This window comes from Dendrobates tinctorius, unplaced genomic scaffold (genome assembly GCF_039654945.1).
Source record: "Dendrobates tinctorius isolate UK_male_01 unplaced genomic scaffold, ASM3965494v1 ptg000016l, whole genome shotgun sequence".
In the NCBI taxonomy this organism is placed as follows: Eukaryota; Metazoa; Chordata; class Amphibia; order Anura; family Dendrobatidae; genus Dendrobates; species Dendrobates tinctorius.
Genome location: NW_027361684.1, coordinates 39,036,273 through 39,062,452, shown reverse-complemented (window position 1 = coordinate 39,062,452; position 26,180 = coordinate 39,036,273). Strand labels below are relative to the sequence as shown.

Below are 26,180 nucleotides of genomic sequence, written 5' to 3'. Positions count from 1 at the left end.
ACTACTGTAAGATATGTACTGGACATTAACCAAGTTACTTTATTAGCACACAAGTTACAAACATTAAAAAATTCATAAAACCATGTGGGTCCAACCACTCAAAAACCCATAATGTGATGTAAACAACAATACTACTAATAGTGCATAAATCTAATCAAATATAAATAATTGATTAAAAGTATACAGACACTCCAAGAGTCTATCTAGATTGTAGCGAGTGGACAGTAGAAGGAATAAGCTCCCAAACTGGTCTCTATAACCCAAGGGTGGATATATGGGGCCAAAGACCTATTAATATGTCGAACAAGGCAGCATCTGCAAAACTGGTTCAAGAAGACAAAGATGAATAGCTAAATGTTGAGACAGAAAGACAGCATGAAAAGGCATAGTATAAGCTAAAATAGCACTATGCATGTGTAAGTAGGTGGCGAGGAACCTCACGTGCCTTCTCCCTCTTGGTCGCTGTTCGCACGATTGCATGCGGCACCTCCTGATTCATTACTGTTATATACTGTGATGACATGTACTGTAATGCAAATGTACTATGTGTTGCTGTATTCTGTACATAATTTGTACTGCATAGCATTAGGGTTAAGATAGTATCTTAGATAGTATAGAGCCATAGGGGTTAGAGTAGAGGGGGACATTATAGAGATAAGGGATAGAATAGCATGGAGTGATAATAGAGTACAGGCAGCACAGGGGTTAACTAAATGGGAGGATCAGCACAGAGCAGGGAAGTATAATCAGTATACTTCCTGATTAGAGGCAGAAGCCTGGCAGCCTGCCCAAGGGCAGGACACATGCAGTATGGGAGACTGTTGCAGGCTGTGGGGATAAGTTAGCAGATGGCAGTAAGAGGCCCCAGGCTGGAGAATAGTGCTAATGGGCATCAGCTCAGCAGAACCATCCCCAGGAAGGATACGGGGTCTATGACCAGGGCGGGAGTCGTTAAGATGGCATTCCTGGAACCTTTCCCATTTGGAACTGGACTGACAGGGAGCAGGTGACACAGGAAATATAGATGGGACATAGATTGTCCATAGAGACGGCAAGGATTGCCGGGAGAACAGAAGGAGAGAATACAGAGGAAATGGAATCTGCCCAGAAGGCAGGGAAAGTGCAGGATATTTGGCTCTGTGTGAATTGTGCTGCCAAATTGATGAGAACCCATGTTATCAGTAAAGTTGAACTGTTTGAAAAGGACTGTGACTCTGCAGTGTTTATGGAACCTGGAAACCTGAAGCTGGAGTGAGAGACCGAGGGAACTCCAGGAACTGAAGTGAGTTCTCTGCTGCATACATCATGCGCACAGCAGAAGGGACTGTGTATTTCACCTGTGGGGCACCAGGGTGTGGGAACACTACAGCTCGTTGCCACGACTACCACCCTGGCCGCCTTACATATGAACAGAAGACTGACGTGAAAAGGTAAGTGCACAAGCAAGCAATCTGCTCGCTCCTGATAAGTTCTGCCACTATGGTAAGAAAAGCCACCCAAGTAGAATGATATGGGGGGCCAGGATGGCGATGTCCGTTACCGTAGGAAACTGGAGGTCAGTCCATCATGGGGAGCATGAGAGTGAGTGGGGACCCAGCAATAGCCCCAGGCATATCACCGTGTCAGGCACGGCTACCCTGAAGAAGGTATCAGGTTTTGCTGCGTTTTTTGTGCCAAAATCTGATTCTATAGAATAGGACTTTTTTTTTTCATCACTAAACTTTATCAGTATGCACAAGAGACTAATCTAGCATGTCAAAAATGCAGCAAAAAACACAAGAAACACCAAGGAAAACAAGCTTTTTTTCTGCAGCGTCTTTCCTGCCAAGAGATCAGTTTTTGCTGCAGAAAAAAACCCACTGAAAAAACGCCTAGTGTGAACTTACCCTTAATAGTGATGCTTAAAAATAGAGATACACCCACAACAATGACCAAGAACCTATGCAGGCCACCTGTTTACAGGACAAAGGACATAAATAGGTATATCAAAGCATAACATAGATGCTAAAAAGTGCAATGATAATACCTGTGTCAATAGTAAATTGTTGCAATTTAAACCAATCCAGAAGACAGGTTGCAGTGACTCATAGAGCCACTTAAGGGGCCACATAGGCACAGTGTTTATTGCTGTATAACTGTCTGACCCAATTGTTTTAGGATTACTACAGTTAAAGAATCATTAAATTAATGCATTTTTGCACAAATATTGACAATTGTACTTTTCAGACATTTTTCCCTTTTTCCTCTGCTTATTTGCTGCAAATGGATAACACAACACATCAATTTCTAAGGGTCATTTGTATGACTACAACCTACGTTCTGCAGGTTCAGGTCAAAAGTAGTACTGAGCGTATCAGTATTGAAATTCCTTAACCCTTTCACGCCTGAGCCTGTTTTTGCCTTCGTGACCAGGCCAATTTTTTCAATTCTGACCAGTGTCACTTTATGAGGCCATAACTCTAGAACGCTTCAACGGATCCTGCTGATTCTGATATTGTTTTCTGATGACATATTGTACTTCAGGATAGTGGTAAAATTTCTTAGATATGAACTGCGCTTATATGTTAAAAAATCGAAATTTGGCAAAAATTTTGAAAATTTTGCAATTTTCAAACTTTTAATTTTTATGCCCTTAAATCAGAGTGTGATATCGCACAAAATAGTTAATAAATAACATTTCCCACATGTCTACTTTACATCTGCACAATTTTGGAAACATAATTTTTTTTTTTGTTAGGAAGTTATAAGGGTTAAAAGTTGACCAGCGATTTCTCATTTTTACAACAAAATTTACAACACCATTTTTTTTAGGGACCACCTCACATTTGAAGTGAGTTTGGGGGGTCAATATGACAGAAAATACCCAAAAGTGACACCATTCTAAAAACTGCACCTCTCAATGTACTCAAAACCACATTCAAGAAGTTTATTAACCCTTCAGGTGCTTCACATGAATGAATGGAATGTGGAAGGAAAAAATAAACACTTAACTTTTTTTCACAAACATTTTACTTCAGAACCATTTTTTTTATTTTCACAAGTGTAAAAACAGAAAATGAACCACAAAATTTTTTGTGCAATTTCTCCCAAATACGCCGATACCCCGTATGTGGGGCTAAACCACTGTTTGAGCACACGGCAGAGCTCAGAAAGGAAGGAGTGCCATTTGACTTTTTCAATGCAGAATTGGCTGGAATTGAGAGAGGACGCCATGTCGCATTTGGAGAGCCCCTAATGTGCCTAATCAGTGGAAACCCCCACAAGTGACCCCATTTTGGAAACTAGACCCCTTAAAGAACTTATCTAGATGTGTCGTGAGCACTTTGAACCCCCAAGTGCTTCACAGAAGTTTATAACGTAGAGCCATGAAAATAAAAAATCATTTTTGTTCCACAAACATGATCTTTTAGCCCCCAATTTTTTATTTTCACAAGGGTAACAGGAGAAATTGGACCCCAAAAGTTGTTGTCCAATTTGTCCTGAGTACACTGGTACCCCATATGTGGAAGAAAACTACTGTTTGGGCACACGGTGGGGATCGGAAGGGAAGTAGTGACGTTTTGGAATGCAGACATTGATGGAATGGTCTGCGGGTGTCATGTCGCGTTTGCAGAGCCCCTGATGTGCCTAAACAGTGGAAATCCTCCACAAGTGACCCCTTTTTGGAAACTAGACCCCCCCAAGGAACTTATCTAGATGTGTGGTGAGCACTTTGAACCCCCAAGTGTTTCACTAAAGTGTATAATGTAGAGCCGTGAAAATAAAAAAATCATTTTTTTTCCACAAAAATGATCTTTTAGCTCCCAATTTTTATTTTCACAAGGGTAACAGGAGAAATTGGACCCTAAGAGTTGTTGTCCAATTTGTCCTGAGTACGCTTGTACCCCACATGTGGGGGGGGACCACTGTTTGGGCACACGGTGGGGCTCGGAAGGGAAGTAGTGACGTTCTGGAATGCAGACTTTGATGGAATGGTCTGCAGGCGTCATGTTGCATTTACAGAGCCCCTGATGTACCTAAACAGTGGAAACCCCCAATTCGAATTCCAACCCTAACCCCAACACACCCCTAGCCCTAACCCTAGCCCTAGCCTGCCTACCTGCTTTTTTTTTCTTTACTTTTTTTTTTTATTTTTGTGTTTTTATTTTTTGTATTTTTGACTCATAGTAACGCCACTTCTCCTCTGATCTCACACTGGCAGATGATCAGAGGAGAAGCAGCATTACTATATGACAAGATCGCTGCCCGGCACATAGTAACGCCACTTCTCCTCTGATCTCACACTGACAGATGAGCAGAGGTGAAGCAGCGTTACTGTGTGACAAGATCGCTGCCTGGCACAGCTGTGCCAGGCAGCGATCTAGTCACACAGTAACGCTGCTTCACCTCTGCTCATCTGTCAGCATGAGCTCAGAGGAGAAGTCGCGTTATAATGAGGGAGATCGCCGGGAAACAAGCAGCTTTCCCAGCGAGCTCTCTCATTGGCTGCTGTGACGCGACGTCATCAGGACCTGAACCAATCAGGTCTCGATGACGTCGGGGGTCCCAGCATGCATTGTGCACCGGGATCCCCGCGTTATAAGGTATGAGGGGGTCCCGGGGGGCACAAAACCGCCGACAGTAGATAAACGTCGGCGCTGCACAAAGCCCAGCAAGCGCCAACGTTTATCTACTGTGGGCGGTCGCGAAGAGGTTTTAAACATGACATCTAAGTCCAATGTTGAGCAGTTATCCATCTCTCTGTCCTTTTCTCTAACACATTTCAGTCCTTTATCTCCTTACAATCAAAAATCATCTTTTATTTCACTGAGAGACATTGGCCTTTCAGATGTCTTTAATCATCACCTTGGCCTTGATGTATCAATGTCTCTTATCTCCGAGTAATTTCTTTGCTGTTTTCTTTTTTTTAGGCTTTTATCTCAGTTTACTCCTAAAATGTGTTGAGACTCATGTTTGAAAACTAAGCAACATTAGAGTTGCAAAAACTAGCATGTAAAATGGGATTTGCTTTCAAACATATACGGTATTTCTCTCATTTTTCCTCTCTCTCTTTTTAAATGTCTAACATTTTGCAACAGTTTCTTGTATAGTTTATGTTCTCTTCTTTATTAATTAATTTTTTTTTTTTTTGCATATTTCATCCTGAAATGTATCCTTGAAATTTCTCACTGATCATTCCTTCATTATTTTCTTTACCTGTTGTTTTGTTATCTATAGCTCGAAATTTGTTCTTTTTCCATCTATTTTATTTATATGTTTAATTTTGTTATAGACACACTGGATTTAATCTTTTGGCTATAGGTCACTATTAATTTGAGTTTAAATATTACGGTGTAGTTATGTTTTGCACTGGAGGGTATATTAAAGGAACACTACACTCTAAAAAGACCTAGCTATCAGCCTCTACCAATTACAAAACATCTTTCACATGTGCAGCGCTTTTCAGCTAGAGGAGGATGATAAACAGATCCGGTCCCATAGTCCTAAACATGTTAAAACAGGGGCGCGGTGCAGGTGACACTAACAGCTGTGGGACAAGAACCTGTAAGGCTATGTGCCTGTAGGGAAGGTGACCTGACGGACGGACGGACGGACTAGTCAGAGTGAAGAAGGAAAGGTTTGCACAGTGTAGGTAGGTGTCAGTTATTACAGTGGGGAAACAGCTAGGAAAGTGTAGTGGACGTGCAATACCTTGGGTCGACATTAGATGGCAGGGAGGAGTGTGATCAAAGGACTTGACAGCAGCTTAGGCCTTTAGAAACCGTTGGTCATGGGGGGCGTGGTTGGAGTGACAGTTTCAAGGAACCAGGTGAGCTATAAATTCTGAGGGAGGGTTCCAGAAGGGTCCAGTCCCCAGGGGGAGCTCAGGTGACAGGAGGACTGCGCCAGTCTGTGCGCTCTGAGGAGAATCCGACCAGGGGGACTGAGGAGAGAGAACGTCAGGGGGGTGGTCCTGACAGGAAGGTACCGCAGAAGAGACGTGGCAGTGGGTGCAAGAGACTGTATTTAACACGACGACTGACCAGTGGAAGCGCTGTTGGTTTACGGGCCTAGGGTGGCCACAGTGACGGACCAGTCAGGAACGTCAAACAGTGAAGGAGGGACGGTACGTACAGATACGTCCCTGGTGAGAAGTACAGTGTGAAACGGCCCTGAAAACGAAGGGCCGACAAGTGAAGAGAAGTGCGGTGTGTTGCGGAGGCCGTTAGTCGGACGGCAAGTAAAGAAATAAACTTGGACCTGTTGTACCCAGTACCTGCCTCCATCTTGTCTCTGTTTTGTCTCTGCGCGGTATAATAGAGGGACCACCCCCCAGCTCGCCCGACCCACCGACCCTACATGCCTACGTAGCGTTTTTTTCCGGACACTAAAAACCGGACTCCTTCCCAGAAATCGCGATTATGTTCGCGATTTTGCCATGATTTTCGCATGCGATATTCAAGCACTTTCCAAGCGATTTGAAGCATCGCTTGGAAAGTGATTGACAGGTTGGTCACACTCGTCAAACATAGTGTTTGACAAGTGTGACCGGATTTTTAAAAGATAGAATGTTAAAAATGATAAAAAATTAAAAAATCGGGGTATATTTACCTTCCGACGTCCCACGCAGTCTCAGCGGCACTCCCGTTCCCAGCGATGTCTTGCGAGACCAGTGATGACGTCTGATTTGCCAAGATTTATTTAGCAAATTATGGTGGAAAATAAGTATTTGGTCATCTAAAAACATGCAAGATTTCTGACTCTCACAGATCTGTAACTTCTTCTTTAAGAGGCTCCTCTGTCCTCCACTCATTACCTGTAGTAATGGCACCTGTTTGAACTTGTTATCAGTATAAAAGACATGTGTTCACAACCTCAAACAGTCACACTCCAAACTCTACTATGGTGAAGAGCAAAGAGCTGTCGAAGGACACCAGAAACAAAATTGTAGCCCTGCACCAGGCTGGGAAGACTGAATCTGCAATAGGCAAGCAGCTTGGTGTGATGAAATCAACTGTGGGAGGAATAATAAGAAAATGGAAGACATACAAGTCCACTGATAATCTCCCTCAATCTGGGGCTCCACGCAAGATCTCACCCTGTGGGGTCAAAACTATCACAAGAACGGTGAATAAAAATCCCAGAACCACACGGGGGGACATAGTGAATGACCTGTATAGAGCTGCGACCACCGTAACAAAGGCTACCATCAGTAACACACTACGCTGCCAAAAATGGATGTCTGGTTATTTAAGATAAAATGCTATGTTATCACAATGACAAGGGGTTGTATGAAGGAAAGCTTAAATAAGTTCTTTTTTTTAGAATTAGAGGTAAATCCAAGTTATGTAATTCTTTACCTGAACCCACCAATGGCTTCTTTGAGATAGGGGAAGGAGGTTTTTAGAGACGAAAACCGCTCTGGCATAATGAAAAGCTTCACAATCCTTAATATGACTTAGGCCGGTTTCACATTTGTGTTTCAGGGCGCAGCGACGGCCTGCACACGGCCACCGCTAAGCCCCGCCCCTGCCACGCCTCCGCCGGTTGCTCCGCCTCCGGGCGCATGACGCTGCATGTGTCATGCGTCTCCTATCTTTATCACTGAGGATGCAGGCCGTGCGCAGTATGCATTTTGGCGGCGCCTGCGTCCTTTTGACGGTGCGCCGACCAGCGCCAAACGCAACCTGTTGCAATTTGGTTGCGCTCGGCGCACCGTCAGAAGGACGCAGGCGCCGCCAAGCGCATACTGCGCACGGCCTGCGTCCTCAGTAATAAAGATAGGGATCGCATGCAGCGTCATGCGCCCGGAGGCGGAGCAACCAGCGGAGGCGCGGCAGGGAGTGGGGCTTAGCGGCAGCCGTCGCTGCGCCCTGAAACGCAAATGTGAAACCGGCCTTAGGCATCATTCAGACAGCATCTGTTTTCTCTTGAATGTGATAAAAAAAAAAATTAACACAGTACTGGATCAGATTTTTATCTGTGTTTGGTAGTCAGTGTGTTGGTTTTTACCATTAGGCTAGGTTCCCACGATGAGCTTTTGGTGAGTATTTGATGTTTCAGAATTTCTGTACCATTTCTGCACCTATTATGTGAATTAGGTTACTTGCGTTTTTTATTGCATTTTGTGCATTTTTTATTACATGTGCTTTTATTGTGTTTTTGATGCTGCACTCATGTTGTTATGTAATACTTTAAATAAAGCTCCTTTGTTTTTGAAACTTTCTGGTATTTGCCTGTGACAAAACTTTATTGATATACTTAGTTGTGGATTACATGCATTTTTGATGCGTTTCTGCTGTGGAAACGCACATAAATCACATGTACATTTTTACCTGTGTAAGTCTATTGGGAAAAAGTGCACAGAAAACTCAACGTACCAGCAAGAGAAAATGACATGCTGCAGATTTGATACACGTGCAGCAAGTCAGTTTACATTGCGTAAAAAAGAAGCACAGTAGGCACAAGGTTTTTATAAATACCATCCACTTTGCTGGAACTGTAAAACGCTGTGTTTTTGATGCAGAAAAAATATGCAGCATCAAAAAACGTATCAAAAGCTCTTTGTGGGAAAAGTAGCCTTAGTGATTTTCCCTTTAAACAAAAAAAGCACACAAAATTGAAAAGCTTCACCTACCCATTACAATTCTAAAAATCTTTGTGTGCCCGTACTGTTTGCAACTCCTGGACGAGTTACGTGCTTTAAGACTTGTAAAAATAACTTACATGATTTGAATCAGAAGCGAAGATTTCTCAGTGTTTTTTTTTTTTTTTAAAAAAAAAGAAAAACGGACATGTCCACAGTACCAAATACTATAATGGTGCGTGTTCTAACCTTTAAAAACACATGTAGAACAAATATATGACACACTGATATAATGAAAAGTTGGGCTTGTTTAGCTTAGGCTGGTTTCACATTAGCGCTTTTTAAGCGCACGCACGGCCGGGGGTAGCTCTGCCCCCGAGCCGGCTCTCTGCCCGGCGTGCCCGCCCCTTGCTTGTAGCGCCGCCTCCTAGCGCACAGCGGCGCCTGCGATCGGCGCACCCTATCTTTAGCATAGGGTGCGCAGATCGTGCGCAGGCCGTGCGCTAGTTGCACTTTGACCTGCGCTGCGCACTTTTGACGGTGCGCCGTGCGCGCCAAAATCAAACTTTTCGGATTTCGGCGTGCTCGGCCCACCGTCAAAAGTGCGCAGCGCAGGTCAAAGCGCAACTAGCGCACGATCTATGCGATCTAGGTCAATGCTAAAGATAGGGTGCGCCGATCGCAGGCGCCGCTGTGCGCTAGGAGGCGGCGCTACAAGCAAGGGGCGGGCACGCCGGGCAGAGAGCCGGCTCGGGGGCGGAGCTACCCCCGACCGTGCGTGCGCTTAAAAAGCGCTAATGTGAAACCAGCCTTAGAAAAAAGATGCCTCAGAGGGTCTCTGCGCTGCACTTTTGAGGTCTAGCCACAGATTTCTATAGTGATCAGATCAGGGGACTGTGAGGGCTATTGTAAAACGCTCAGCTTCTTTTGAGGTAGTCTATTGTGGATTTTGACAAGTGTTTAGGATCATTATCCATTTGTAGAAGCCATCCTCTTTTCAGCTTAGGCTGGCATCACACTAGAGAGGAATACAGACGAGTGAGAGGCATTAAAAAAATGCATTGCACACGGACCAATGATTCTCTATGGGGTAGCTCCCATGAGCTGTATTTTTGTCTCGTATTTTATACGGTCTGTGCCAATCGCAGCATGCTGCGATTGTCAGCGTATTACGACTGTAGTACGCCAATGCAAGTCTATGGGTGCGCAAAAAAAATGCATTACACATGGACCACCCGTGTGACTTGCGAGAAATACGCAAGACTTCTCCTGGTGATAGGAAATGGGCCAATCCATCATCAGGAAGCTTAGACTTGCAAATTAGCTCAAAAAGCGCTCCAGACATCCAGGAAGTCTGCCTCCACGGAGTCCTGCAGCATCATGTCTACCCACATTAATGTGGAGCTCTTAATTGTGTTGGTCCAGGAAAGACCCGAACTTTGGGACCAACGGGATGCCCATTATTCTGACCGGGGCCACAAAGAGGCGGCATGGAGGCGCATCTGTTTGCACATGTTCCCAGACTTTGCCCAACGGCCACGTGAGGAGCAACAACAAATTCGTAAGTAATTGCCATTTTTACCAATCAGCTTAAAGGCCAGAAGTGAGCTTTTTGAAAAGTAGCCCCTACAATCCTATACTGTGTATGTACAGTTGTGGCCAAAAGTATTGACGCCCCTGCAATTCTGCCAGATAATACTCAGTTTCTTCCTGAAAATGATTGCAAACACAAATTCTTTGGTATTATTATCTTCATTTAATTTGTCTTAAATGAAAAAACACAAAAAGAATTGTCCTAAAGCCAAATTGGATATAATTCCACACCAAACATAAAAAAAGGTGGACAAAAGTATTGGCACTGTTCTAAAAATCATGTGATGCTTCTCTAATTTGTGTAATTAACAGCACCTGTAACTTACCTGTGGCACCTAACAGGTGTTGGCAATAACTAAATCACACTTGCAGCCAGTTGACATGGATTAAAGTTGAGTCAACCTCTGTCCTGTGTCCTTGTGTGTACCACATTGAGCATGGAGAAAAGAAAGAAGACCAAAGAACTGACTGAGGATTTGAGAAACCAAATTGTGAGGAAGCATGAGCAATCTCAAGGCTACAAGTCCATCTCCAAAGACCTGAATGTTCCTGTGTCTATCGTGTGCAGTGTTATCAAGAAGTTTAAAGCCCATGGCACTGTGGCTAACCTCCCTAGATGTGGACAGAAAAGAAAAATTGACAAGAGATTTCAATGCAAGATTGTGCGGATGTTGAATAAAGAACCTCGACTAACATCCAAACAAGTTCAAGCTGCCCTGCAGTCCGAGGGTACAACAGTGTCAACCCGTACTATCCCTCGGCGTCTGAATGAAAAGGGACTGTATGGTAGGAGACCCAGGAAGACCCCACTTCTTACCCCGAGACATAAAAAAGCCAGGCTGGAGTTTGCCAAAACTTACCTGAAAAAGCCTAAAACGTTTTGGAAGAATGTTCTCTAGTCAGATGAGACAAAAGTAGAGCTTTTTGGGCAAAGGCATCAACATAGAGTATACAGGAGAAAAAAAGAGGCATTCAAAGAAAAGAACACGGTCCCTACAGTCAAACATGGCGGCGGTTCCCTGATGTTTTGGGGTTGCTTTGCTGCCTCTGACACTGGACTGCTTGGCCGTGTGCATGACATTATGAAGTCTGAAGACTACCAACAAATTTTGCAGCATAATGTAGGGCCCAGTGTGAGAAAGCTGGGTCTCCCTCAGAGGTCATGGGTCTTCCAGCAGGACAATGACCCAAAACACACTTCAAAAAGCACTATAAAATGGTTTGAGAGAAAGCACTGGAGACTTCTAAGGTGGCCAGCAATGAGTCCAGACCTGAATCCCATAGAACACCTGTGGAGAGATCTAAAAATGGTAGTTTGGAGAAGTAACCTTTCAAATGTCACGGACCTGGAGCAGTTTGCCAAAGAAGAATGGTCTAAAATTCCAGCAGAGCATTGTAAGAAACTCATTGATGGTTACCGGAAGCGGTTGGTCGCAGTTATTTTGGCTAAAGGTTGTGCAACCAAGTATTAGGCTGAGGGTGCCAATACTTTTGTCTGGTCCATTTTTGGAGTTTAGTGTGAAATGATCAATGTTTTGCTTTTTGCTTAATTCTCTTGTGTTTTTTCATTTTAGACTAATTAAATGAAGATAATAATACCAAAGAATTTGTATTTGCAATGATTTTCAAGAAGAAACTGAGTATTATCTGACAGAATTGCAGGGGTGTCAATACTTTTGGCCACAACTGTAGGTATCCCTTTTTGCTAAAGAAAAATTTAGCTAAAAACCACCCCCTACTAGGCCACGTGAGAATGTAAAATGTTAGGAATATTGCTTGGCACAATTCACAAAGGTTAAAGTCCATTTTCACTTCACATTTTAGTTGAGGATGTGATGAGACGCTGGCGCAGCATCCATGACCAGTACCGGCGAGAAAGACAGCAGAGGGCCAGGAGTGGGGCAGCAGCACCGACCAAGCAGAAATACATCTATTTTGACCACTTGTCATTTTTGGCACCCAGTATGGATCTCAGACCGTAAGTACAGACATCACACCACATGACACATATGCTTTTTAGGGTCAGAGCTACATTTTGTTTTTTGTACATTTCCTAACAGAACTCAGTCCAACCTCACAGAGAGGGGGACAGGGTCGGATACTGAGCCCATTATAGACCCGGACGGGGGATGTGAAGAGGTGGCTGGCCCATGCTCTGACCCGATCTTTTGCAACCCCCAAGCTCCACCAGCATCAGGACCAGCATCAAGTTCTGGACCTGGTCCAGAACCAGCAGAGCCACCAGCAGCCAGCAACTTAGAAGACCCTGGCAACAGCAGCAGCCCTACTGGCCATGTTGAGGGGTCCCTGCAGCTGTAGGCCGCCATGGGAGACGGAGAAGGGACAATACTGCCTCTGATACCTGGAGGCATGTAGACACAGGTGTCCTAAACTACCTGTTCAGGGCTGCCCAGGATGAAGGTGAAGAGGCATATTCCCGAAACCTGGCCCGATACCTCCGTCCCCTACTCCGTGAGGTGAGGCTACGTGTGCGAGGATCCATTCAGATCCTAATTGATGCATGCACACACCCCAATGACCCATATGAGTTGTTTGAGTATCTTGAGAGGTGGCAGCTCTCAACCCGTAACCGTCTCCGTCTTGCCCGACAACCAGATGTGCATGCTCAAATAGGATCTGAGGGTCCGCCTGCACGTGTGCCTACAACTCCACCCATTCCCCCCCAAACCAACCTTGGCAACAACATGGCCAAATGGCAGCCTATAACCAACCTGCCCAATATGACCACTTGTACAGACCTGGTGTTGGAGGCTGGCCCCAACCTGGGTTTGGACGACATGGTCATATTGGGGGTATGATGGATGTGGCTATAATCAGCCACAGGATTTTAATTGACAGTATCCTTATGGTCTCTTTGGTGTGCAGCTGCATGAACATGGCCACATATTCCCACAGGGCCAAGATCATCCACCCCAACATGGTGATGGTCAAGCTGGGCACCCCAACCCCCAACAAAGAGATGAAGGCCTCCCGCCATCACCTGCGCCAAGCTGCCAGCAGTTATAAAACCCAAAAGTTGTTTTTTTTGCTGTTGGTAGATCATTATTTCTTGTTACCTATTTGGGTGTCCAAATAATCTAATGTTATATACAGAAAAGGCTAAATGGCCTGGGCAATATCTGCCATATGACAAAAATATGGTAAACAGTATTCTAAGCTATTTTTTGCATTTACAAAAATTTGAAAATGCAACTTTGGCCCTCTTCTTGAATTATTTTAGGCATTCGAATAAGTAAGTCCACTTTAGCACATATAAACCGAACACTCAAATCATAGAACACAAAAAAAAAGATTTATATACACACACATAAGAACATCACAACATAGATGCAGCCTGATCTTGCCAGATAGTAGCACCATGAGGTGAAACAAAATACTGGGTGAACACATCACGTACTTTGAGTCCTGAGAGAGGATGCCATAAAGGGAGCACATGTGGCCTAGGCCTATTCCCATTGTCCACCACACCTTCAGTCACATCAGATGAGGAGCAATCATGCAGTCTAGTGAAGTTATGGAGGACTACACAAGCTTTGATGATGTCATTGACGTTGGCTTCACTCAGCTGAATGGCAGACTGGAGGACACGCCATTTGGCACAAAGAATGCCCAAGGCGCACTCTACCAGTCTTCGGGCACTTGAAAGGCGCAAATCAAAAATCCTGCGCCGGTGGTCAAGGTTTCTGCGCGGGTATGGCCTCATGACATGCCTGGTCAATTGGAATGCTTCATCCCCCCGCTAGGACATGAGGCATCACTTCTTGATTTGAGCCTGGAAGCTGACGTGGTGTTGGTAGGTCCAACAGGTTATTGTGCAGCCGCCGACCCATAATGGAAGAATTGAAGGCTCGAGAGTCTCCAGTTCTTCCATAAGCCCCAATGTCTACAATTATAAACCTGTAGTTACTGTCAACCAGAGCCAAGAAAACTACAGAAAAATATTGTTTATAATTATAGAATTGGGACCCTGAGTTCGGCAGCTTACGTACACGGATGTGCTTCCCATCCAGGGCTCCAATACAATTGGGGAATTGGCAGTGCAACTCAAATCCCCTGGCAATCCTCAACCAGTTTCCCATCTTGGGCTCTGGCATGACCAGATGATGAAGTCTGGACCAGATTTCAGAACATGTAGCACGAACGATGCCTTCTCACATTCTCTTCCCTCTCCACTCCATGTCTACAATCCCCACCCCACAAACTTTCACACCCTCGCAGAAATCTTAAACACCTTGACCTATACTCATTCTCTGAATCCCTCCTCCCTCTCACAGATATACGAGTAAGTTCCTTACACAATGCGGATGACGCTGCTGCTCTATGTAACACCACAATAGCTGTAGCTTTGGAATCTGCTGCCCCACTTACACATACCAAAGCTCGCAAAATCAACAGACAGCCCTGGCACACCAGCCTGACCAAAGAACTGAGGTGAGCTTCCAGGGCTGCTGAGCGCAGATGGAAAAGATCCCACTCCAACGAGCACTTCATCGCATTCAAACAGTCCCTCACTACTTTCAGGACCACACTTGCCACAGCTAAACAAACCTACTTCTCATCTCTCATATCCTCCCTGTCTCACAACCCTAAACAGTTATTCAACACCTTCAATTCTCTGCTCCGTCCCCCAGCACCTCCTCCCTCCCCACTCATCTCAGCTGAAGACTTTGCCTCATTTTTCAAGCAGAAGATTGATAACATCAGAGACAGTTTTGGTCAACAACCCCCAGAGCCCTTCCTCCCGACTTCCCAGCCCTCCACTCCAAAACCAACTTCTCCACCATTACAGAAGATCGACTCTCCACTCTACTATCAAGATCACATCTAACCACCTGTGCACTTGACCCAATCCCATCCCTCTTCATCCCAACCCTAACCCATCTCTTCAACCTATCACTAACAACTGGTGTTTTCCCCTCAAGCTTTAAACATGCCTCCATCACACCTAGCCTCAAAAAGCCCTCTCTTGACCCATCCTCTGTATCTAGCTATCGCCCTATATCACTTCTCCCCTATGCCTCCAAGCTACTGGAACAACACGTCTACCTTGAACTGTCCTCCCATCTCTCTTCTTGCTCCCTCTTCGACCGCTTACAATCTGGCTTCCGGTCACACCACTCCACTGAAACTGCCCTTACTAAGGTCACAAATGACCTCTTAACCGCCAAGAGCAAGCGACACTACTCTGTCCTCCTCCTCCTGGACCTGTCGGCTGCCTTTCACACAGTGGACCATTCCCTATTATTACAGACCCTCTCATCCCTTGGCATCACAGACTTGGCCCTATCCTGGATCTCATCATACCTAACAGACCGGACATTCAGCGTCTCTCACTCTCACACCACCTCCTCACCTCGCCCCCTATCTGTCGGAGTCCCACAAGGTTCAGTCCTAGGACCCCTGCTCTTCTCCATTTACACCTTTGGGCTGGGACAGCTCATAGAATCTCATGGCTTTCAGTATCATCTCTATGCTGATGACACACAGATCTACATCTCTGAACCAGATATCACCTCCCTACTAACCAGAATCCCTCAATGTCTGTCCACTATTTCATCCTTCTCTGCTAGATTTCTGAAACTTAACATGGACAAAACAGAATTCATCATCTTTCCCCCATCTCACGTGACCCCCCCCCCCCAACGAACCTATCCATTACAGTAAATGGCTGCCCACTCTCCCCAGTCCCACAAGCTCGCTGCCTCGGGGTAATCCTTGACGCTGATCTCTCCTTCAGACCACATATCCAAGCCCTTTCCACTTCCTGCCAACTTCAACTCAAAAATATTTCACGAATCCGTTCATTCCTCAACCAAAAATCTGCAAAAACCCTAGTCCATGCCCTCATTATCTCTCGCCTTGACTACTGCAACCTCCTGCTCTGTGGCCTCCCCTCGAACACTCTCGCACCCCTCCAATCTATTCTAAACTCTGCTGCCCGACTAATCCACCTGTCCCCCCGCTATTCCCCAGCTTCTCCCCTCTGTCAATCCCTTCACTGGCTCCCCATTGCCCAGAGACTCCAGTACAAAACCCTAACCATGACAAACAAAGCCATCCACAACCTGTCTCCTCCATACATCTGTGACCTCGTCTCCTGGTACTTTCCTGCACGCAACCTCCGATCATCACAAGATCTCCTTCTCTACTCCCCTCTTATCTCCTCTTCCCACAATCCCATACAAGATATCTCTCGCACATCACCCCTACTCTGGAGCTCTCTACCACAACATATCAGACTCTCACCTACCATCGAAACCTTCAAAAAGAGCCTGAAGACCCACCTCTTCCAACAAGCCTATGACCTGCAGTAACCACCGATCGACCAAACCGCTGCATGACCAGCTCTACCCTCGCCTACTGTATTCTCACCCATCCCTTGTAGATTGTGAGCCTTCGTGGGCAGGGTCCTCTCTCCTCCTGTACCAGTTATGACTTGTATTGTTTAACATTATTGTACTTGTTGTTGCATGTTGCATTTCGGCGCGCACGGCGCACCGTCAAAAGTGCGCAGCACGCTACTTTCACACTGGCAGCGCATGATCTGCGCACCCTATGCTAAAGATAGGGTGCGCCGATCGCATGTGTGCAAATGCGAAAGTAGGCGGTGATCCCGGATCGGGCGGGCAGGGAGCCGGCTCGGGGCGGGGCTTAACGACGCAGGGCGCAGCGTTGTTTTAACGCAAATGTGAAACCAGCCTTAGAGTAGGACTGGCAAGTGTAAGGAACTTTGACGTTAGTTTGCCAGCTTACGTATTATGGCCATAATATTAACCAATACCTTACATATATTGATATGTTTTTGTGCACTTTTTATCTTTTCAGGGTGCTGTTGGGCCCAAATGGTTCTGTAAACTGTGGCCTCTGTTCACACGGGATGCATTATAGTTAGCACTGGGCAGCCCCATGTATGGTGTTACTAAGAGGCTGTGAACCATATGCTCTGCATTCCCTGTATGAACATTGCAACATACGGATTATTTTTTTGCACTGGTGTCCCACACGGCCAATCCCTGATTGTAGGTTGGCTGTTCCATTAGGTATTATTGCACCTGTGCAGTTGCCATTTCACTTGGGTCTGCTGCACCCTGTTAGTGCATTTATATTGAGGCCTGTCTATACAAGTAAGCATCTCTACCTTGTTTTTTTCACTGACAGATTATAGTGGACATTGGTTCTTAAGAATGCTCATTTCTCAATAGAGAAATATTAAGATTTGAGAATCCTCAGTAGCTGATACCTTTTAAGGGCTAACTGAAAAGATTGTAACAAATTGCAAGCTTTCGAGACTACTAAGGTCTCTTCATCAGGCAAGACTAAGGCCTGTTTCACACTACAGTTTTTTGACGTCAGTCAAAATCCGCTGTTTTTATAAAAAGACTGATCCTTCCCTTTTTTGACTGATCCGTTTTTTTCCCCATAGACTGCGCAGTGCAAAAGATCATCATTCCCAGCTTTGCATTTGTGATGAAGGAGTTAACTGCTCCTACCCCCCCCTAGGGCCTGTAAGCATATTGAAGAAAGCAGGATTTAGTGCTCCAATGTTGAATAGCAAGGCCTTTTAGTATGATAATGAGAGAAGGCCAAAATAGAACTTCAAAGCTTGAGTAGGAGCCATGCCAGCATGGGGCAGGAGGGTGCCTGGGGCTTCAATTAGAATATACTTGTCAGCTGGACACAGAAATACACATCCATTGTCTCTCCCAGCCGCTCCGGCTCCATCCTAGGATCATGGATTATGAGCACACCTTTCGAGTTATAGACTCAAAAAATATCCACGTGACCCTGAGGAAATCGCGCATCTGTCAGTGTGACTCCTGAGTCGGTGAAGGCTCTGGGACCTGAGATATAGAGATCCACAGCGACCCAATGGAGCCATGTTTGTGCTCCACACGACAGGCAAAACAAGCTGCATTCACTGGTACCTCTCGTGTTCTGAGCCGATCATCCTGGACGAAGTTACCCCCTTTCTTAGATATTGGGAATAAGTTCTGCAGAGAGCTAAAGGGTGGAGATTATTAGCCCACCCTCTGACACAGGGGGAGGAACCCAGCATGCTTAAGAACTAGCAGCACATGGCAGAGACACTCTCTCACAGAAGAACCAGACGATGATGATCTAAGAAGGAACTGGGGACAGATCTGCCAAGGGGAGGAGCGGCCCACGCTTTGGGGTCTGTCCGGCAATTAAGATTCTTATACCTGTGGACTGCAGAGCTCCCGGCATCCACATGCAACCTACAACCTGGTAAATTGACCTCCAGCTTAATATCTCTAAGTCTTGTACCCTTATTGTTATATTTTGCTCTGACTGCAAATCCACTGTAATTCCATTGTATAGCTTACTGTATATTTCTGTAATTATCTAGTGCCTCCTTAAGGCAATTAAACCATAAAAATAATCTTGGGCTGATGCTTTTACTCTGATTACGAATCTTAGAATACCCAGCGGGTAACAGGACATCCTCCCCAGCGGCCATTTGCTCTAGGTGCAGTTCCCTTACTGACCTGAGAGACAAAGGGGGCGCCGGAGAGCTGTGCCTGTGTAGTTACATCACATTAGTGATGTGGGAGGAACTGGTCCTGTCCACCACATTAGTGGCAGCGGTGGGATCAGAGTAATAGTGTGCGTGGGACAACTACTCCCAGACACTAAAGACTACCAGCGGTAACTTTCACTGCTGGGGTCTTAAGGTCAGCCCAGCACTAGATGGTCAGAGTGCAAATATAATAAGTTGTGTGCGAGGTCAGGGTTGCAGCTGTGTCAATAACCAGAGGTTCCAAAGATGGCAGAAGGCACCATGAGTAAGGCAAAGGGGGAGGCCAATGCTATGGTCTATGAGGAGGTGGTGAAGGACAATATCAATGAAGGCGAGGGGGAGCTCAGCCAGGGCTCCCCAAGGAGCCAGACCCCCGTGCTCAGTCCCGCAGTGGACTGTCCACCACCTGCCCGCCCCAGCCTGTCCAGATTGGAGGCCCTTTTCCAAGCGGCTATGGCACAGCTCGAGGCTGGTAACGACAACGCCCATGACAGATTCCTGGTAGCGGCAGAGAAAGCAGCGGAGCGTGAGCAAGCGGCGGCAGAGCGTGAGCATGCCGAACGTGTGTTGCAGGCTGCAGAATGCCATGAAGCTGCGGAGCGCCGGCACCGACTGGAGATGGCTCAGCACGGGCTCCCGCTGGACGCTCCAGCCCCACCGGGGTCCAAGGCTTCCAAGGTCTGGGCAGAGGACTTCCCCCTGCTTGAAAAGGATGGAGACCTTGATTTCTTTCTGCTGGCCTTTGAGAGAACATGCCTCCAACACCATCTGACCCTGGATCAGTGGGCAAGGGTAAATCCTTGGAAGTTTTGGGGGACTTACCTGCCGGGGAGGAGCAGGACTACAACAGCATCAAGCGGGCCCTGATCCAGCACTACAACCTCACCCCGGAGTTGTACCGCAGGAAGTTCCGGAGCCTGCAGCGGGGCTCAAAGGACACCTGAACCGACCACATGCAGGCACTGCTGAGAGCTGCGGAGCTCTGGACCTCGGGTCTAGAGCTCACCACCCGCCAGGAGGTCCCGGAACTGTTCGTCATGGAGCAGTTCTTGTGGAACTGCCCAGAGAACCTCCAGCAGTTCCTCCGTTACCGGAAACCAAAGGAGGCTTCTGCTACAGCCGCCCTGGCAGACGAGTATGCCAACAACAGGGCGTCTAAGCCAAAGAAGCCTGCCAGCAGCACCTGGAATGGGGGTAAGCCCAATCCTGCCCCTGTCCCCCCAGCCCCCAGAGTGCAAGGGGTGTACCCCCTGCTGCCCTCTCCAGGCCAGGAGCAGAACCCCGACGTTGTCATCATTGCAACCAGCCGGGACACTTTAAGGCTGCGTGTCCCCAGCGCCATAAAGCCCCATCCCTGTCCCAGAAACCGTCCACTGTTTTTTGTGTGGGAGGGGGTGGTGGGAGGTCCCTGGACAATTACCAACCCGTCACCATCGGCCGCTCAGCAGTCATGGGACTGCGGGACACAGGCGCTGAACGAACCCTGGTACGTCCTGAGGTGGTGTCCCCTCAAGACTTGGTGCCTGGGAAAACCCTTTCCATCTCCGGAATTGGAGGCGTTGAACCTGCGCTGCCCGTCGCCAAGGTGTTTTTGGACTGGGGCGCCGGGAGGGGAATGCAGGAGGTGGGAGTAACACCAAATATTCCTGCCAATGTGTTGCTTGGGTCCGATTTGGGGCTGCCAGTGTCTCAGTATGTGGCCACTGAACCCCCAAGTCTGGCTCCCCAAGAATGTCATGACTCTACTGTGAATGCTAATGTTAATGTGTTGAATGTGCCTCCAACAGTGGAGGAGGGAGTGAAACCTGATGGTAAGCCATGCACTGACACTACACACACAGGGCTCACAGTGAGGACAGGTGAGAAGACTGCAGGGGTGAGCTCAGAGGTGGAGGGAGGGGCTGCTATGGGCAGTGTAGGGCCCCTAAGTGAATCCAGCCTGCTGAGTCTAGGGCCTCTGCAGAAAGAGTAACAGGCCATGGGGGGAGGGGGCGTCCCGGGAGAGGAGCCACCAGGTAAGACCCCAGGGCAGGAGTTCCCTGCATCTGGGATGTCAGGAGGCCAGGGAAGTCTGCCTGACCCGACGACTTGGTCAGGGGCCAAGGGGAAGCAGGCGCAACCTGTGGTCTCAGCAGTTGTGGCCGCTGTTACCAGGAGTAGGAGCGCCGGAGCCCAAGGAGCCTCGCAGAGGTCCAACGGTTTCCCCCTCTCCGACCAAGTAGCTGCTGAGTCAGACAGCGGCCAGGAGACCGATCCCAGGGAGCTAACAGAGGATATGGCAGTTTTGTCAATTCTTGCCACATCGAGTCAGGGATTTCAGGCAGCGTTGGAAGCTGACGCTAGCCAGAAAGCTCTCAAGGAGCAGGCGGCACAGCCTCCCCTGGAGTCCGACCGTGAGCGAGTGGTCTGGGACCAGGGACGGCTGTACCGGGTAACAGTCCAGCAGGGTTCACCGGAGGCGTGGCCCAGGGACCGACAGTTAGTGGTACCCTATCCGTTCAGGGCTGAATTGTTGAGGATCGCACACCAGATTCCCATGGCCGGACACCTAGGGATCACTAAAACCAGGGCCAGGCTAGCTCAGCATTTCTACTGGCCGGGAATGAGGACCAAGGTGATTGCCTACTGCCTCTCGTGTGACACCTGTCAGAGGGTGGGGAAGGCGGGGCGGCGCCCCAAAGCCCTACTGGTAACTCTGCCCATCATCGAAGAGCCTTTCTCGAGGGTGGCTGTAGATCTCATTGGACCTCTGTCCACTCCCAGCCGCTCCGGGAAATGCTTCATACTAACGGTAGTGGACTATGCCACCCGGTACCCGGAGGCAGTAGCTTTGTCGTCCATTCGGGCCGACAAAGTGGCCACTGCCTTACTGGAGATTTTCTCCAGAGTGGGGTTTCCCCAGGAAATGCTCACCGACCGAGGGACCCAGTTCAGGTCGCAGCTGATGGAGTCTCTCTGTAAGCAGATACAGGTGCAACATCTGGTAGCCAGCCCGTACCACCCACAGACCAATGGCCTGTGTGAGTGGTTCAATGGCACCTTAAAGCAGATGCTGAAGATGTTGGTTGACTCCCATGGGAGAGACTGGGAGAGGTATCTCCCACACCTGCTGTTTGCCTACTGGGAGGTCCCACAGGCCTCAACAGGGTTCTCACCCTTTGAGCTCCTGTACGGGCGACGTGTATGGGGGCCCCTTGCTCTGGTGAAGGAAGCATGGGAAGGGGATTTGGCCACCCCTGGAGTGTCGGTCATTGAGTATGTCGTGCGCTTCCGGGACAGAATGATGGCATTGACACGGCTGGTGCATGACAATATGGCCCAAGCCCAGGCTGACCAGAAGCGGTGGTACGACCAGAATGCTTGTGAGCGGACCTACCAGGTGGGTCAAAAGGTGTGGGTATTGGTCCCCGTACCTCAAAACAAGCTTCAGGTGGCCTGGGAGGGTCCATACCTCGTGCACCAGCAGCTCAATGCTGTCACCTATCTGGTCACCCTGGACCACGCCCGTGGAAGGAGGAAGGCCTTCCATGTGAACATGATGAAGGCCCATCATGAGCGGGAGGGTTATGCCCACCCAGTGTGCAACCTTCCCGAGGAAGGAGAGGTAGAAATCCTCCTGGATCTGCGCACCCAAGCCAAGGCGGGTGGATCCATCGAGGATGTGGGGGTTGGCCACCAGCTCTCGGAGGACCAACATTCCCAGCTGGGGGTCACCCTACACCCCTTTCGGGAGCTGTTTAGCAGCCTGCTCGGAAGGACTGAAACAGCTGTCCATGACGTGGACACCGGCAATCACCCCCCGATCCAGCGTTCAGCGTATCGGGTCTCTCTTGAGGTGCAGCAGCACATGCGCCAAGAGATAGACGAGATACTGAAGCTGGGGGTGATCCAAGTGTCCAACAGCGCGTGGGCTTCGCCTGTAGTCCTCTTCCTTAAAAAGGACCGAACTACGCGGTTCTGCGTGGACTACCAGGGGCTCAATGCTGTGACGGTCACGGATGCGTACCCAATGCCACGCATCGATGACCTGCTCGATCAGCTGGCCGGGGCCAAGTACCTGACCATCATGGATCTGAGAGGGAGTATTGGCAGATTCCCCTGACCCCTGGAGCACGGGAACGCTCTGCCTTTGTCACCCCATTCAGACTGCACGAGTCCACGGTGATGCCATTCCGCATGAAGAATGCCCCTGCTACTTTTCAGAGGATGGTTAACACGCTGCTTGAGGGATTGGAAGGGTATGCGACCGCGTACCTAGATGACATTGCCATCTTCAGTCCCACCTGGGAGGATCACCTAGAGCACCTGGTGAAGGTGCTCGGGCGGATCCAGCGAGCAGGCTTGACCATTAAGCCGGAAAAATGCCAGCTGGTTATGAGTGAGGTTCACTACCTTGGACACCGGGTAGGTGGGGGAGCTCTGAAGCCAGACCCCGGGAAGGTGGATGCCACCCCCAGGACCAAGAAGCAGGTGATGCCCTCCTTGTGGACTGCTGGGTACTATAGGAGGTTTGTTCCACACTATAGTGCCCTGGCCAAGCCCCTGATGGACCTCACCAAGAAGAGGCTGCCCATCGCAGTCGACTGGGCAGTCGCTTGCGAGACAGCTTTCCAGGCCCTCAAGACCTCGCTTTCTAGCTCTCCTGTACTACAGGCGGCCGACTTCACGCGGCTGTTCGTAGTGCAGACCGACGCCAGCGACTTCGGCCTTGGTGCTGTGCTCAGCCAGATCAGCCCTACGGGCCATGAACACCACGTTCTGTACCTGAGCTGGAAGCTCCTGCCGAGGGAAGTGGCCTATTCCATGATGGAGAAGGAATGTCTGGCAATTGTGTGGGTCCTGCAGCGTCTGCAGCCATACTTGAACGGATGCCAAGTCACTGTGGAAACAGACCACAACCCCCTCAACTGGTTACACATGGTCTCAGGGACAAATGGGAGGTTGTTATGCTGGAGCCTCGCTCTCCAGCAGATTCACTTCACCATTTGCCACAAAAGAGGCAGGGACCATGGTAACACTGATGGGTTGTCCCGGCAAGGAGAGGGTGCGGAAGGGCGCATGGGGGAGCACAGGAATGTGATACCCCCTAGCACCCTCTAAAGCAGGGAGGTGTGATGAAGGAGTTAACTGCTCCTACCCCCTAGGGCCTGTAAGCATATTGAAGAAAGCAGGATTTAGTGCTCCAATGTTGAATAGCAAGGCCTTTTAGTATGATAATGAGAGAAGGCCAAAACAGAACTTCAATGCTTGAGTAGGATCCATGCCAGCATGGGGCAGGAAGGTGCCTGGGGCTTCAATTAGAATATACCTGTCAGCTGGACACAGAAATACACATCCATTGTCTCTCCCAGCCGCTTCGGCTCCATCTTAGGATCATGGATTGAGCACACCTTTCGCGTTATAGACTCATAAAAAATATCCGCGTGACCCTGAGGAAATCGTGCATCTGGCAGTGCGACTCCTGAGTCGGTGAGGGCTCTGGGACCTGAGATATAGAGATTGGCCCTCCACAGCAACCCAGTGGGGCCATGTTTGCTCTCCACATGACAGGCAAAACAAACCGCATTCACTGGTACCTCTTGTGTCCTGATCCGATCATGCTGTAGAAAGTTACCCCCTTTCTTAGATATTGGGAATAAGTTCTGCAGGGAGCTAAAGGGTGGAGATTATTAGCCCACCCTCTGACACAGGGGGAGGAACCCAGCATGCTTAAGAACTAGCAGCACATGGCGGAGACACTCTCTCACAGAAGAACCAGACGATGATGATCTAAGAAGGAACTGGGGACAGATCTGCCAAGGGGAGCAGCAGCCCGCGCTTTGGGGTCTGTCCGGCAACTAAGATTCTTGTACCTGTGGACTGCAGAGCTCCCGGCACCCACATGCAACCTACAGTCTGGTAAATTGACCTCCAGCTTAATATCTCTAAGTCTTGTACCCTTATTGTTATATTTTGCTCTGACTGCAAATTCACTGTAATTCCATTGTATAGCTTACTGTATATTTCTGTAATTATCTAGTGCGCCCTTAAGGCAATTAAACCATAAAAATAATCTTGGGCTGATGCTTTTACTCTGATTACGAATCTTAGAATACCCAGCGGGTAACAGGACATCCTCCCCAGCGGCCATTTGCTCTAGGTGCAGTTCCCTTACTGACCTGAGAGACAAAGGGGGCGCCGGAGAGCTGTGCCTGTGTAGTTACGTCACATTAGTGATGTGGGAGGAACTGGTCCTGTCCACCACATTAGTGGCAGCGGTGGGATCAGAGTAATAGTGTGCGTGGGACAACTACTCCCAGACACTAAAGACTACCAGCGGTAACTTTCACTGCTGGGGTCTTAAGGTCAGCCCAGCACTAGATGGTCAGAGTGCAAATATAATAAGTTGTGTGCGAGGTCAGGGTTGCAGCTGTGTCAATAACCAGAGGTTCCAAAGATGGCAGAAGGCACCATGAGTAAGGCAAAGGGGGAGGCCAATGCTATGGTCTATGAGGAGGTGGTGAAGGACAATATCAATGAAGGCGAGGGGGAGCTCAGCCAGGGCTCCCCAAGGAGCCAGACCCCCGTGCTCAGTCCCGCAGTGGACTGTCCACCACCTGCCCGCCCCAGCCTGTCCAGATTGGAGGCCCTTTTCCAAGCGGCTATGGCACAGCTCGAGGCTGGTAACGACAACGCCCATGACAGATTCCTGGTAGCGGCAGAGAAAGCAGCGGAGCGTGAGCAAGCGGCGGCAGAGCGTGAGCATGCCGAACGTGTGCTGCAGGCTGCAGAATGCCGTGAAGCTGCGGAGCGCCGGCACCGACTGGAGATGGCTCAGCACGGGCTCCCGCTGGACGCTCCAGCCCCACCGGGGTCCAAGGCTTCCAAGGTCTGGGCAGAGGACTTCCCCCTGCTTGAAAAGGATGGAGACCTTGATTTCTTTCTGCTGGCCTTTGAGAGAACATGCCTCCGGCTCCAACACCATCTGGCCCTGGATCAGTGGGCAAGGGTAAGTCCTTGGAAGTTTTGGGGGACTTACCTGCCGGGGAGGAGCAGGACTACAACAGCATCAAGCGGGCCCTGATCCAGCACTACAACCTCACCCCGGAGTTGTACCGCAGGAAGTTCCGGAGCCTGCAGCGGGGCTCAAAGGACACCTGAACCGACCACATGCAGGCACTGCTGAGAGCTGCGGAGCACTGGACCTCGGGTCTAGAGCTCACCACCCGCCAGGAGGTCCAGGAACTGTTCGTCATGGAGCAGTTCTTGTGGAACTGCCCAGAGAACCTCCAGCAGTTCCTCCGTTACCAGAAACCAAAGGAGGCTTCTGCTACAGCCGCCCTGGCAGACGAGTATGCCAACAACAGGGCGTCTAAGCCAAAGAAGCCTGCCAGCAGCACCTGGAATGGGGGTAAGCCCAATCCTGCCCCTGTCCCCCCAGCCCCCAGAGTGCAAGGGGTGTACCCCCTGCTGCCCTCTCCA

The 26,180-nt window shown here is 48.6% G+C and overlaps 1 long non-coding RNA gene across 1 annotated transcript in view; it reads left to right on the top strand.

Moving 5' to 3' along the window:
• The first annotated feature begins 641 nt into the window (after positions 1 to 641).
• Positions 642 to 26,180, top strand: part of LOC141078102 (uncharacterized) — a 187,691-nt gene continuing 162,152 nt past the window's right edge. Inside the window, exon 1 of the long non-coding RNA XR_012227653.1 lies at positions 642 to 1,430. This is a non-coding gene — a long non-coding RNA (uncharacterized lncRNA). The remainder of the gene's footprint in view (positions 1,431 to 26,180) is intronic.